Source organism: Neophocaena asiaeorientalis, unplaced genomic scaffold (assembly GCF_003031525.2).
Source record: "Neophocaena asiaeorientalis asiaeorientalis breed wild unplaced genomic scaffold, Neophocaena_asiaeorientalis_V1.1 scaffold636, whole genome shotgun sequence".
NCBI lineage: Eukaryota > Metazoa > Chordata > Mammalia > Artiodactyla > Phocoenidae > Neophocaena > Neophocaena asiaeorientalis.
In genome coordinates this window covers 293,701-308,522 of record NW_020175021.1, presented here as the reverse complement: position 1 = coordinate 308,522, position 14,822 = coordinate 293,701, and the positions used below count along the sequence as shown (strand labels likewise).

The 14,822-nt window shown below is 42.2% G+C and overlaps 1 protein-coding gene across 1 annotated transcript in view; it reads left to right on the top strand.

The window, feature by feature from the left end:
• The first annotated feature begins 1,571 nt into the window (after positions 1–1,571).
• LOC112411606 (protocadherin-11 X-linked) overlaps positions 1,572–14,822 on the top strand; it is an 89,042-nt gene continuing 75,791 nt past the window's right edge. The window contains exon 1 of the mRNA XM_024762810.1: positions 1,572–1,813. The gene's annotated coding sequence lies outside the window, so the exon portion shown is untranslated. The remainder of the gene's footprint in view (positions 1,814–14,822) is intronic.

The following is a 14,822-nucleotide window of genomic DNA, read 5'->3' as shown; positions in this document are numbered from 1 at the left end:
CTCACGATAATTGGCAAAATTTTTCCTTCCTGATGTTCTATCCCTATGCAGATGCATTCCCCCTTCCATTCAGTAGACAAAAATAAAAATGAATACTGTGCTCTTGGCGCCTGAAAACATTATCTACTTTTCCTCCTTTTATTTCAGGAAAGAGAGCTTCCTCCTTCCAAAAACAAAGCAGAGCACTCGAAAGATAAGTTTTTCTATTGGTTAAGCATGGAAAATGGATGCTAAAACCTAAACCTAAAACCCTACACCTTTCTGGAGAGGAATTTAAAGAATTCACCTGGTTCATTCTCCAGCCTCTGGGTAAATTTAAGGACTTGCTCCTTGGAGCAAGAATCGGAGTAGAACAGCTGGGGAGGTTTTGGTTGTTGTTGCTATTTGCTTTTAATCCCATAACAGGGACGGGGGAATTAGCCCTGCTTCTAGATACCCACGACCCATCCGAGCCATAAACCAGCCAGATTGCCCCTGGTCGCTTTAGTGGTCTTGGAAGACCTGACACCCCGATGCCCGCCCGGGCGTCACCGACTAGGCAGCTGGAGCGCGCTGGCAAGCACCAGTCTTGCGGCTGGGTTCCTCCCTCTCCTGCATCCTTTCCTACCGCGGAAACGCGCTGTCCACGCCCGCGATGCTGCCCGGTCCCCGGCAGCGAAGCGGCTGGACCCCACTAAAGCAGCCCAAAGCCACTGACCTGCTTACGCTCACTCGTACTTGCAATCTGGGGTAGCCAAATGCTAGATCTCCCCCCTCACCCCCGTCTCCGCCACCCCCAATCAATCTGAAGGCAATCGAGGTACCAGACCCGGCTCACAGTTGAGTGTGATATATGAAGGCACAGTCTCTCGGCTCCAACTGCGGCTTTGCCGGGCTCGGGCCCCTATTTCCACTAGTCTGCCTTAAGTATCCTTTGTATAGAAAATGGTGCTGCTGGACGCTTGTTCTCTAGCCGGAGTCAGGGCGGTCAGCGGGATCGCTAGAAAAGCACACAGAACAAGAAAAATAAAACTTCCGTAAGATAATTCGAATGAGTTCAACTTAAAGGGAAGCCTAAGAGAGCAGCGAGCGGAGGACCGAGCGGAGCGGAATATGCCCTTGGTTTTGCTCCGCAAAGCGGGAAGCCCTAAAGCGGCGCGTTTTTCCCAGCAGCGGGTCCCGCACTCGAGGGTGCCGCCAGCGCGCTTCCTGCCGCCTTCTTGGGGCGGCGAACGGTAACTTCCTAAGCTTACCTCCATTTCTCCCCCGCCCTTCTCCCCCGGCTCCCCGTTAGCCTGGAGGGGCCGCCCCTGGAGCCGTGGGGTGCAGGGAGAGGGGACCAGAGGGGGGTACCCAGCAGTTGGTGCTGCGCCATCCCCTCCCAGCAGGCGGTCAGGGCACTGGTTCACTTCTCTCCCCCGACCCGCCTTCCACTCGCTCACCCCCCTTCCTTCCCCCTTCTCCCCCTCTATCGAGTCCCTCCCACTCGCCATTGAAAAGGGCTGGCTCGGCACTGGCTCCTTGCAGTCGGCGAACTGTCTGGGCGGGAGGAGCCGTGAGCTCAAGCTGCACGCAGCGGCCCGCGCGGCAAAGCAAAAAGGCAGTTGAACAGAGTGCGCAGAGTGGCACTGGCAGCGGCGACACAGGCAGCCCAGGCAACCCGGGCGGCCCAAACAGCCTCAAAGGAAGCCTTCGCGACTCCAACTGCTCCGCGGACTGCGAGCTGTGGCGGCAGAGCCCCGCTACAGCAGTCGCAGTCTCCGTGGGGCTAGCGGAAGCCTTTTCTCTTTTTTTCTTACCACCTCATTTCTCCTCTAGTGGCTTGGACAACAAGGTAAGTATCCGGTCCGGGTGCCAGAACAGAGTGCGGCGTGTGAAGCGTGAGTCCCGCACTTACTGCGCGGAGGCTTCCGCCTGCCTGCTCTTGGGGTCTTTGACTAGGACCACAGAGTGATTTTAGAGACGCTTCCTGTGTCTTCCCTTCCCCCATCTCTTCCCTGGAGATAAGAGAAAGAGCAAACCCTGGAGGTGAGTGCGGCTAGAATATCTTTTTGGCACAGCCACCAGTCGGCTTGGCTTGGTTACTTTGAAAAAACTCTCACTTTTGTCAGAAAAGTGTCCGCGCATGAATTTCCTCAACATTGGCCGTGCAAAAAGGTCTTTCACTTTAACAGATACAGCCAGCTTCTGCGAAGCTGAGAGAAACTCAAGATTGCGGCAGGGGCTGGGAAAAGATCACACTCCGGATTCTCGGGTTAGCCAGGCGAAGCGGTCTGAGCAGAGGGGCAAAGGCCGGAGCCCAGAGCCCGGCTCAGACTTCCAGGGCGGTCCGGCCCCGCTGCGCTCCAATCTCTGGGGTCTCCGGATCTGGATCCGTGCCAGGCTGGCTCTAATCCTTGGGAGCCCGACCCTCGGCGCAGAGAGGAGAGTGCAGCGCGCCACGGAGCGCGCAGGGTCCCCCGTGCAGTTCCGTCTGACGCTTGCCTCCCCGCCCTTCCTTCCCGTCCTACTTCTGGGGCTGTGCTCAGCCAGCACCTGCTGGATGTGGAGATGGTAGGTGTGGAAAATTCTGCCTAGCTCTAAAAAAAGGAACGTCTTATAATTGCATAGCAGGAAAACGGCATCATTTTCTCATTAAAAAAAAAAAAAAAGACTTTCTAAGAGCGTAGCCGAACATAAAGCGGTTGCTCTTTCTGTAAAGAAATGATTTTTAATCCCTTAGTCAAAACCCGCCTACCTATCCCATAAATGAATGACGTGGACTAAGATAGGACCGAAAAACAGATTATGTGTCCACAAAGGAATTAATTTTTTAAACGCGTAGCCATAAAACAGCCCCTTTTCGCGATAATGAATGCCTCTTAAGATAGTCATCGGAAAAGGTGACTTTTTAAAAGCTCATAGCGGCAAATGGGTCTTTTCTTTAGAGACTTGGAAGAGCGGAGCGGCAGTCTGCCCTCGGTTGGAGACACGACTTGCATGTGCGCGCTTAGCCGCAAATTGACATCCTCCCCTTGAAAAAATAAAGGTGTGTGTGTGTGTGTGTGTGTGTGTGTGTGTGTCACTTTCCAAGAGCGTATAGCTCCAACCACTTCCTTTTCTCCCCCAAGGAAAGACTTATAGAGCTCAACAGCAAACGGCGTCTCCGCTTTCAGAATGAATTATTCTGCGCTTCACTGCTTTGGCCTCCTTTGCGGTTTGGGGTGTGGGGGCGCTGGGGCGCGCATGTGGAGTGCGTGTGCGCGCGCGTCTGCGGGCGCGCGGTCGAGTCTCCAAGCGGGGTGCCCTTCCAAAATGTTGGCTAGGGGGCTGGGAATAGAAACTTGTGCCACTGCGGCACACACCCACAAAGCAAAGACTTGAGAGAAGAGGGAGGGGCGAGGACAAAAGAATAAATAAAATTAAGCAGGGAGAACCAAACAAAAGCGAGTCCTTGCGTGGAAACATCCCAAGCTTGGTTTTAAACCCCACATAGGAGCCGTTACTGTGCGAAGGAAAGTGTGTGGAAGAAATTGTTTAAACATCGCGATAGGCGGTGAAGGGGACAGGAAATGTGGGGAGGGGGCGAGGGTGTTGACACCGCTTGCGTGCTCTTAGCGCTGCAACAAGGAAACAACCTGAGGAGCGTGCGAAGAATCCTCAACATGGAGCAAAACACCGGAGAAGGTAGCGGCGCTTTAGACTAAAGAGACTCCTCCCATCCCATGAAAGGTTAAAACAGGTGTGACTCAAGGAAAAAAAAGGGTACTTTCGGGCACCTTCTGAACTTGGGGAAGACTAAATGGAATTCCACTCTCAATCTTGTTTGAAACAATCACGGCGGGAAATCTCAGCCTTAGAGCTATCCTTTCCTGGGCGAGTGGGGGGACATTTGAAAGCAAGTCGAAGTAATAGTATTTGTATGTGTTTCCCCCTTTCTTGCCTTTGTCTGGTTCGTCGGAGGGAGCGCGGACGGTGTGCGGGCGGTTCTGACGAATGAACCCAGAGATGGACGCGCTAAGGTCTAAATATACCTTCCTCCCTCCGCTAAAATAAGAATTGCCGCGCGCAGCTCACGCGGGCTGAATCCGGCCACCACCGCGCTGCGCCTGCCAAGCGGCGAGGGAGCGCCTCCGCCAGCGAGGCCCGAGAACCTCGCTCTCCAGACGCCTTCGCATGGGCAGTCCCTCCTTCTGGCAATGATGTCAGCCCCGGAGGGCCTCGGCGGGCGGAGAGGAGGCCGAGCGGCTGGTCCCGGCCTGTGCGCAGCCGCCCTCGCTTCTCTCGGCCTCCTTCCCGCGCTCTCGCTCTCGGCCCATCCATCACGCTCACTCGCTCCCCACAGGCGCGCCGAGGCGGCCGGGGCCGGGGAGGTTACTGCGGTCCCGGCCGCGGTCGGTTTTGAACCCGGAATCTGATACAGATGTAGGGTCTTCCTGCACTCCTTCCCTCCTTGTCCCTGTCCCCCACGACCCTCCCCCCCAGTCCTTCCTGTTTTCAGCTTGCACCTTCACTATTCACTATGAATCTACTTATTTAGCGGCATTCTAGAAGGCTAGTTCTTCAGATGAAATAATAGTTACCAGTGTTAAATTTCCGCTGTTTTCTCTCCTCCCTGGATTATAAGGAAGGGGGATGTGAAGACCGGTATCCTTAAAATCCTGTGGCTGTCTCTTTGCTTTCAACAGAACAAGCTCCCTAGAAAGCGAAGAGGGTCGTCTTCCCAGTGAAATGGCGAGGTGTGGGAGGGGGACGATTGGAGGCGCTGGCACAGGGTGGAGAGTCCCCTTAAGTGAGAGAAGGGACTGAAAATTGGAAGTTACAAAAGGCTCTAGGAGCTGCTGCCGCAGGGGCAGGCCACCGTCCTCTTTATTATAAAGCTGCGCAGTCACTCCTAGAGACCGGCGCGCCAAATTGGGAAGATTCAGAAATGGGCTTTTACAAGACGGAAGCCCGCTGCGACTTCCTTTCTGAGTCTGCTCTTCTCCCTTTAAGGGAGCAACCCCCTGCTTCCCCGAATTAGAGGCTAATCCGTTTCCCCTGATTGCAGACAATTTTTTTTCTTTAGCTCTGGGAGAAGGACCGCAGCGCGCAGTTGGAGAAGGTTGCACAGGGCAAGAGGGAGGGGATGAAGGCAGCGTGTGTGGAGGCGTCTGGGCCTTGGAACTGAGTTTCCTTCCCAAGGAAATTATCTTCAGAGAGGATCGCAACAAACTGCTTACCTACTGACTGTATTTTGGTTTGGAGGCAGGTAGGAGATTTGGGGGAAAGGGAGCAGGAGCAAAGAATTCTTCTGTTTTGTAAATCTGGGGTTTTGTTTTCTTCCCTTGGGTGGAAGGCTTCCCTTACCTGTTATATCAGCAAAGCCAGCAAACTTAGAGTTGCTATGCGTTTGAAATACAGGAATGGGAAGGAAACTCAGACCAAGCATAAAAGCGCATTCAGTTTTTAGAGTTCAATCATTTGCTAAAGGTTGAAAGGAGACTTTTTTTTTTAATCACCTGAATGCGATTCTGATGGATGCCCAAGCAATGTTGGGTTTTGGCAGCTGGGAGGCCTGGCAGAAGGAATTGCAGTTTTCACATTATTTCTTCTCTTTGTATTCAAAACTTTATGTTCTTTGAAAGATAGAAATTCCTGATAGAGAGCTTCCAGACTGCTGGTGGCAGGGAGAAATCTGGTAAGGGATTTAGAAAGCAGAAAATTCTCCTTTTCTCTGTGCAAGCAGTCCACAACAGCCTTTAATCAGGATTTACAAGGTTCTTGGCGAAGAGAGGGGAGGCGTGCGGACAAGGAGACTTTATATAAACCACTGGTTTAAGCTAAATTGACAAAATATGTATGGCTGCCACATTTTCTATTAGTAGGAAGGGGAATTATTCAGGGGATGAAATTTTGAAATCTGATTTTCTCCAATAATCTTGCTTCATGTATTTTAAAGGAGGGTCATCTGTTTATTTATTCACCAAAGAATCTGCAAACATTAATTAGTCACCTACTGTGCCAGACAATGTGCTAGGCTACAGGAATGCAAAAGAGAATGGGAAAAGGTTGTTTGGGTTTCTGTGAGCCAGGAGACTTTGACAAATTTATGATACAATGTGATTAATGCTCTAATTGAACATAATGGAGGGAGGAATTAATTTTTGCTAAGAAGTTGAAAAAAGATTCATAAAGAAGGTGTCTCTCTGGCTTTGAAAAATAGGCATTCATAAGCAGTGGCTAGCCAGGAGGTAGACCTGGAAGAACCTGATACAGACTTAAGTAAGGAAAGGGCGGGTGGGGGTGAGGCTTGATGTCCCACTGTGGAGTTAGGGGGTTTGTGTGTGTATTTTGTAGGCATAGTCCACTTTGAAGATTTTTAAAGCAGATATGTTAAAAACAACAACAAATAAACAGGTGAGAAAATTAGGCAGTAGGTGGCACACAATAGAAACATTTTTGTTGTTTTCTTTAAATGTGTATTTGAATAAACTAATGCATTGGAATAGAGAGTTGAGGTAAATAAGGTAAGAAGATACTGTAACATCCAGAGAAGAGGACAAATGAATGAAGAGGGCCTAAGGTAAATCAATAAAACTAAGAATGTCATTTTGGAAAAGAGAATTTCTCTTTAGTCATAATCATCTCTATAGTTTTATCTTTAGGCTCATCTCGGCTTCCATACCCAACCTTCCAAATTCCCCATCTTCCACCATCAGAGTAAACTCCTTCAGTCACTTGCAAGCACACTTATGCCCACCGCACTTCATTTTCCACACACCTCCCTGCATCATCTCCGTGCACCATATCATCCCTCCCATCCTTACCCACTTCAGCTCTTTCTCTACCAACCATCAGAGTCCCTTAATCTTGGCTTTTTCCTCCTCTTGAGGCCCTAGCAAACACCTCTATCTCTATTCTTTTTCCTTCTCCCATCAGTCTTCCCTCGCTGCTGCTTCCCTGCATTACCTACCTAGGTAATTTCTCCACTAATCTCCATTTTACTTCTTTCTTCCCACTAGCTACCTTGGACTCTCTTCCCCTTCAGTGACCTCAAAGATGTTTTTTTTAAAAAAGGAACCACGGAAACTCTACTTTAAACTTACAGATTTTTCAAATTTTCCTCACGAGAATATTTCTTGCCGTCTGTGTATGTCTTTTGCTGTTTTATTTCAAACAAGATTTATAGTGGAATTCCTTGGATTTCTTATATTTTTTATCATGCCTGCAAATGTCTGTTTTCCTTTGGTTACAGCTAAGGATTTAAATATTGTACTTTGGGGAGTATTTTCAACTTTTCTGAATTTCTCGCCATACACTCCTGAAACTGTTTCTCGGCATCCCATTCTTTCTGGTGTGTCCTCTTCCCATGGGTCATTATTTCTATGTTTTCAGTGAAAGTTTCTTTCTCATTTTTATTCCCCCTCCTTTTTGCTTTGTGGAATTGTCATAGGGGCTCAAATTTAAATATTTTGAGAAGGTGTCCGCCTCAGACAGATCTCTCCTAACACACACACACACACACACACACACACACACACACAAAGGACTTTAAGGCCTTTGTCAAAGCATGTTCATACGAACATACACAGTTACTATGTCAATCTTCAGAGGTAAAGGAACCCTTGCTTTGTACTGCATTTGTAGGAAGTTATTTTTGTGTGTGTGGGAAATGGGCAATTCTCAAATTGTCCGTATCTCCACATGCACTGAGGTTGGCTCAACATCACTGGGAATTGGGGAGGTAAGAAAGAGTATGCCATAAAAATAGATGATACATTCTTTCATCAATGACATATGTAAATTTTACCTTTGTGAAAAATAAAATTTATAAGTATATTTAATTGGATTGACTTTATAACATTCCAAATTACATGTCATTGTCTGAGCAGAGTTCTATTATCTGAAGACTTTATTGATCATTCAGTATCCAGAATGAAGAAAACTATGTAAGATGCCTTGATATTCCAGACTGGCTTGCATTGTTTAAGTTAATCTAATCCTACTTGAAAAGGTTTCAGTTTTCAATAGAAGTTCATCTAGAAGGCATCATCCCCAAAATGTGCTCATCTTTTGTTGAGAGAAAACATCAAATAACCTGTATGTAATGGTCCCTCAAGATTTATGCCCTGTGCAACATTAATTGTAAAACACAGGTTTATCACATGAAGAAAGCTATTTTAGGGTGAAAAGTGTCTTGAGATTTGGTTACATCTGTAGAAAGACTGCATTCTCATTATCAAACAGTAAAAATAAATTGGATAAAGAGTCTTTTTCAATTACGGTTTTTGAATTAGAAGAGTGGCTTGGCAGAAATCATAAATGCTTCTATTATCTTTTACACTCTAAACATCCTCAACTGATCAAGGATTTTAAGCTGCCCTTTTAATTGACTTTAATGTGTTAAGCATCAAATCAGTATAATAAATTTTAAATCTAAGGGTGACAATGGCTATAGTTGTCATTTCCAGCCCAGATCTGAAAGAATGATTTTTTCCACCTAATCTGCTCATCTTGAATATGTAGATTTGGGAAAACAAAAAGAGGAAAGGCAAAAGAAAGAAGAGAATAAATTCTAGGAGAGGATTTTTCTCTCTCAATAAAAACTATATTAATCTTACATATCCTTTAGCATGACAATAAAACTAATTTCCTGATGGATTTTAATTAAACTATATGAAAATTCCTTTCTTTTTAAATCTTCAAGTTATTAGAATGCAAATCAAGATTGTACTGATTTTTACAATTCATTTATTGTCATATGAAATGAAAACAGAACATTAAATTTTCTGCCACCCTCTTGTTTCAATTCATTCTCCTAGTTTAATTTATACAGTATCCGGGCTTCCCTGGTGGCGCAGTGGTTGCAAGTCCGCCTGCCGATGCAGGGGACATGGGTTCGTGCCCCGGTCCGGGAAGATCCCACATGCCGTGGAGCGGCTGAGCCCATGAGCCATGGCTGCTGGGCCTGCACGTCCGGAGCCTGTGCTCCGCAACGGGAGAGGCCACAACAGTGAGAGGCCCGCATACTGAAAACAAATAAAAAATTATACAGTATCCTATATTTTATATAATTTTAAAAGTAAATATTTTAGTCTAATAAAAAACTTTGAGTAGAAAAAGAAAGCATGGTTGTACCTATTTTTTCAATGAGGAAACTGAAGGTCAGACAGGTGAAATCCTATCTCTAAGGCTTTGCAGTTAGTAAGAGGGGAAGCCTATACAGGACTTTTGGCTTCCAAACCAGAGCTTTTCCCAACACCTGCCTTGCCTCGTATTTCTTTGAGTATATTTCCTCAAAGTTCTGAATATAAAGAAAACAAAAAATAATGCTTCTTGGATTAAAAAATAAAAATTTCAAAGACAAGTATATTCAAATATATCTAAATAAGTCTATCTTTTAACTGTTTACTTGTGTCATATTCTCCTCCTCTTACTAACCCTGTAAATATTATATAATAAAATAATAAGACTATTGAAACTTAACAGTACATGCTCATATATGCTCATACACTTACTCTGTTTTATTTATAAGAATAATTCAAATTATGACCCATCATAATGACACTCCATAAACTTTAATTTTACTTAATGTGGCACATTTTTAGTGTTATTGCCTAATTTGTTTTTCTTTTAGGACATCTATATTTTATATAGGATTTGTTTTAGAGAATATTTGACAATGATTTGTAAATACTGATTTTCTTCTGATATGCCATCTTTGAAGCAAAATATCTTTGGGAATCAATTGTGTGTAGGTTTGTATCATATCAACCAAAGGACATTAAGCTCCCAATATGCAAATCATTTACTGTTGTCTTCAGGATTATAAACTCCTTTTTCCTGTGGTTTTGGGTACAGGAAATGAGAGCAGAGGTTTATTTAAATTGTGTGAACACAAGGTATTTTATGATTTATATTTTATTAGTATCCAGAGAGTGATCTTGAACAAATAACTTCATCTCCCTGGAATACAGTTTTCCCAAATGTAAAATGAAGAAGTTTTACATTATTTCAAGGCCCTTTCCAATAAAAAAAATTTATATGATGGTTTACAGAAAGCTCTACCATGTATTCTTTCCTTGTCCCTTGGCTCTGCAAGTATTTCCAGTTTCAACACATTGATTCATTAGCCCTCAATATCTAAAAACCTATTGTTGGTCCAGCATTACAATACTTTAAATGTGGTGGTTGGACTGGGTTGAGAAAGGGGGTCCTTAAAGAAATTTAAGGCAGTATCTCCTTTGAGAAGCTTATATTCTGATTGGGCAAAAACAATAAGCAACAACAACAAAAAAGTAATATATAGTCACATTAGATTAAATTTAACAAATATCGAGTGCCAGGTGGTACATTATAATATACCAAGAATGGTCCAAGTTTCATAAACTCTGGAAGTGGAAGGGACCAGAAAGATCATTTAGTCCAACCCCTTAATTTTACAGAAAAGAAAACTAAGTCTCAGAGATGTGAAATGAGTGTTAACTGGAGCTCATGTAAGGTATTGGGTGATAACATTATTTAATTTACTCTACAACCTTGCCTGTTCCCTCCTTTGCTCAAATGCAGAAATAGTTTTGTACCTTATCAGAAAGTTAAATATATCCAGGACTTGCTTGTTTATTTCTTTGGCTTTATTAAGCTGTACAATTTCCCAATCTGACTTAGGTATAGAAAATGCTATGTTTTCCACACTTTGTTTTGAACTTAGATTATTAAAAACACGTCTATTGTGCATATGATGTTATAAAACATGCAAAATGTATCTTGACATGAAGGTAGAGTGAATAGACTAAAGCATCAATGCATTAAAGTATATAAATATTTTAACTCTTTAAAAAGGACTTGAAAAGCCCATTTACTTAATATAGCAAGAAACGTACATACCCCAAAGGATGGTTTTGTTTTTATAAATACATATTTACCTAAGGACTTTAATGTACATTTTCCTGAAGGTTTAAATATAATTTGGGGAAAATTTTAAGTGAATTTTCTAAACTTCAGTCTGCTTGTTGCGTGATCTTATTGCTCATGTCGGGAGTTGTATGTGTAAGGGAATATGGGTCAGGTAAATGTAGGCAAAATGTGCCAAAGCAAAGCTTACCTTTCTCCCCTGCATAACCTTAGACTGCTTTATTTTACTTTGTGGCAGAGGGGAAAGAAGGGGACAAAAAAGAACTCAAGTAGAGAAGAACACTGCCAGAGTGTTAGGTGATAGGACCTGGTTTTCAGTTTAGTGTGAAATATGCAACCTTTTTGAAACTGCCTAGGCTGGCTTCTCTCTCACTTCTCATATTGTATATTTGGAATATCTCAACTGTTATTTGACACTTGTTTGCTAGTTTTACTAGGATCAAATATCTTCAAAAAAACATGGGAATACATTAAATTTTTTTTAAAAAGACGCTTAAGAATGGGTAATAAACATACACGAAAACACACAAACAATAAAACTTTTACATGGAGAATTTGCTCTACCGTCATCAGGAAGGATTTCATTGTTTTTTCTGCTTACACCAGGAAAAAAATTGCTCAGTTTAAGACTGTTATTTTAGCCTTCAGTCAGGCTCCACATTTCTTACAACATCCCTTGTCCTGCAACTTTTCTTAGCTCATGAACTCGGTTTTAACATCCATGAGATAAAACACTTACGATATATGCTGGCCATTTTGTAAAGTGAATGAGTGCAAAGAAGGAGTATTTGAAGAAGGGAGTTTGAATCCATTAAATATCATATGGCTTCTGAATGACTTCGAATTGCATACAAGAGTAAACAGTTATGGGAATATAAGGCCAATGCTAAAAAATTATATAGCAGTGTAGCTGTTAACAGAATCTAAACACTTGAGAAATAGAGCCAATACACAACTTCTAATTAATCACCATCACTGCTGATGACTTATTTTAAACTCCAGTTTCTAGGAAGTTATATTCTATTCCTGTGCTTCTCAAACTTTAATGTGCATACCATTCATCTGGGGAACCCCGTTAAAATGCAGATCCTGATTCAGTAGATTCTATCTGGGGCCTGAAATTCTGCATTTCTAACAAGTTCCCTGGGGATGTAGATGCTGCTGCCTTTCAAACCACACTGAAAACAAAGGGTTAATTCTTAGTCTGGTAAACAAGCATGAAAAGGTGAAGTAAGCAAAAGGTAACAGATTTTTTTTTTTTTGGTTGCATTGGATCTCCCTTGCTGCGCGCGGGCTTTCTCAAGTTGCGGCGAGTTGGGGCTACTCTTCGTTGCAGTGTGTGGGCTTCTCATTGTCGTGGCTTCTCTTATTGCAGAGCATGGGCTCTAAGCGTATGGGCTTCAGTAGTTGCAGCACGTTGACTCAGTAGTTGTGGCTAGAGGGTGCAGGCTTCAGTAGTTGCTGTGCGTGGGCTCAGTAGTTGTGGTTCACGGGCCCTAGAGCACAGGCTCAGTAGTTGTGGTGCAAGGACTTAGTTGCTCCAGGGCATGTGGGATCTTCCCGGACCAGGGATTGAACCTGTGTCCCCTGCATTAGCAGGCAGATTCTTAACCACTGCGCCACCAGGGAAGTCTGGTAACAGATTTTAAAAAAAAGATTCAATGTAGCTGTTTTGCAAGGGATGGAATATTCAAAAATTAAAAATGATATACAATTATTGCATTTGGGTATTAAAATTGATTTTAACCTTTGATGTAACTATATCAGGTGAAACTGTAGCTCAGAATAAAAAACAGTTGCTTGCTCATTTTATACTCAAATCTATTTTATAAGGACTATGTACATACATTTATACAATTTCAAAAAGAAAACCATTGACCACGTGGTATCAATAGCTTACCAATATTTTAAGAACTTTTCCAACGAGATCCCAAAATTCTGACTTTAATATGGTATAGATCTTTGAAGATATTCATTTGTGACATATTGGAAATGAACATATCAGTTAATTATTCAGATATCAGAGTAAAATGACCAATTAAATTTTCATTTACCTAGCTCGAAGACATTATTTTTATTTTCTTTTTAGTATCTGACATTTTTTAGGGCAACAACAACAACGATGAAAGAGACTTGGTAGAGGTTATTTTATATTTGCTATCCCCTAAAACTCCCCTCAAAGCAGGAACAAATGGTAAATTAGACATTTAGTAAATTAGACATGGTGCCTAGTTACTTTCTTTACACTTAGATTTTTATCATAGACTACAGCAGAATAGCCATTTAATCTAAGTGAACTTTTCATCATAATCCGTTTAGGAAAACTTCGTAGTTCATTTCTTTATGTGCAGTACCTCTTGGTATGGAACCAGTGTCAAATTAAAACAAACAACACTGAAAGGAGCTATTGAAATAAGTCAAGTTGTTAAGTGTTTAAACTGTGTTTGTTAGGAGGCACAGCTGTGGATCCGGCAGGGTTAGGGAAACAACTGAAAAAGTTGTCACTTCAAAGCTGGGATTCATGTCTTAATTATGGCATTGGGATTCAGCAGCTACCGCCTTTCCGGTGAAACTCTATTAGTCTTTTCTAAGCTCTGATACTTTAATAGCAACCAGTAGAGCTTGTTTGGTGTCAACTTGAGGATCCCAGTGAACTAAAGGGCCAACTGGATTGAAATGGTTTTTGTAAGTGCTAAATGAACTTGTGTGTCTGCCAAAATGCCTTGGATTTCATTACTCTTAACATTATTTAATAATGTTAAGCATTGACTGTTTCTATGTGCCTGAGGAAGCATGTATAGCAAGCAAAATACCATATATCTTTTTTTAAGGGGGAAACTGCAGAATAGACAGAGGAGAAGAAATACAAAGAACAGAACAACAACAAAAAACCAGATGAAAAATGACAGAGCTCTTAGATTCCTATTTTCAAAGGCTAGAGATGGAAAATCGCTCTATAGAAAGTAGAGATACTACTTCTATGAAAATACACTGGTCAAGACTTGAGACAGAATGAGGAAAAATTGAGTTAATTTACAATGGCACTAAAACTCAAAAACTATATAGAATTGAATATGATGTAAAGCACCAGACAATTTCAGGATCATACAACTCTAAGAAAAAATAGGAGATAATTACTTGCACTAACCTAACAAATATTAGAAATGCTAAAAACATTAAACAATGTTGTGAATTAGAGTAATCAAATCTGGCTGTATAACTTTAGGTCAGTTCTCCTTTTTCCTGTTTCAGAGGCAATATGGATACATCTTAATAGAATTCCTACTTTCTGGAGGGTTTTTATCATAAATGGGTGTTGAATTTTGTCGAAAGCTTTCTCTGCATTAGAATGTGTTTTTTTAGTTTGAGGAAAATATTGTTTAACTGGACAGAATTTTAATTATAAGTCATATAATTTTAGTAAAGATTTAAAATAGGTGTCAGTGAAGATTGAACACAATCAGCCAGTAGATAATATCATATAATGTACATCAAATGTTGAACTACTTATAATTACTAATAATATGTTAGGATTGCAAAAGTTAGTAATAGCATTACTAAGGAAATGGGTGGATTATATTCACTAGAAAAAACTAGAATTCCAAGTTAAGGTTAGGTTCCAGGATGGAGACTGACAACTCAAGGAAGCATCATCTTTCAAAGAAATGGAAGACATTCTGAGAACATAATGTTTAATATTTCCTTTGGAAATGTCCTTACACTTTATATCTTCTTTATATCATACACTAATGTTAGCAACTAAATCACTTAAGAACATGCTTTGCCAGTAACTGAAGCAACTGAGTTTTGGGGGAAGAAAAAACCAAAAACCAAGTAGAATCATCATGAGTCTCTGCATTAAGTCTAAAGTAATTACCTGAAATAGTACCTCTCAGTAAGTATGAAAGGCACTACTACCAGGTTTTTAACTATGTGAATGATTACATTATCATTTTAAAACTGTTCTT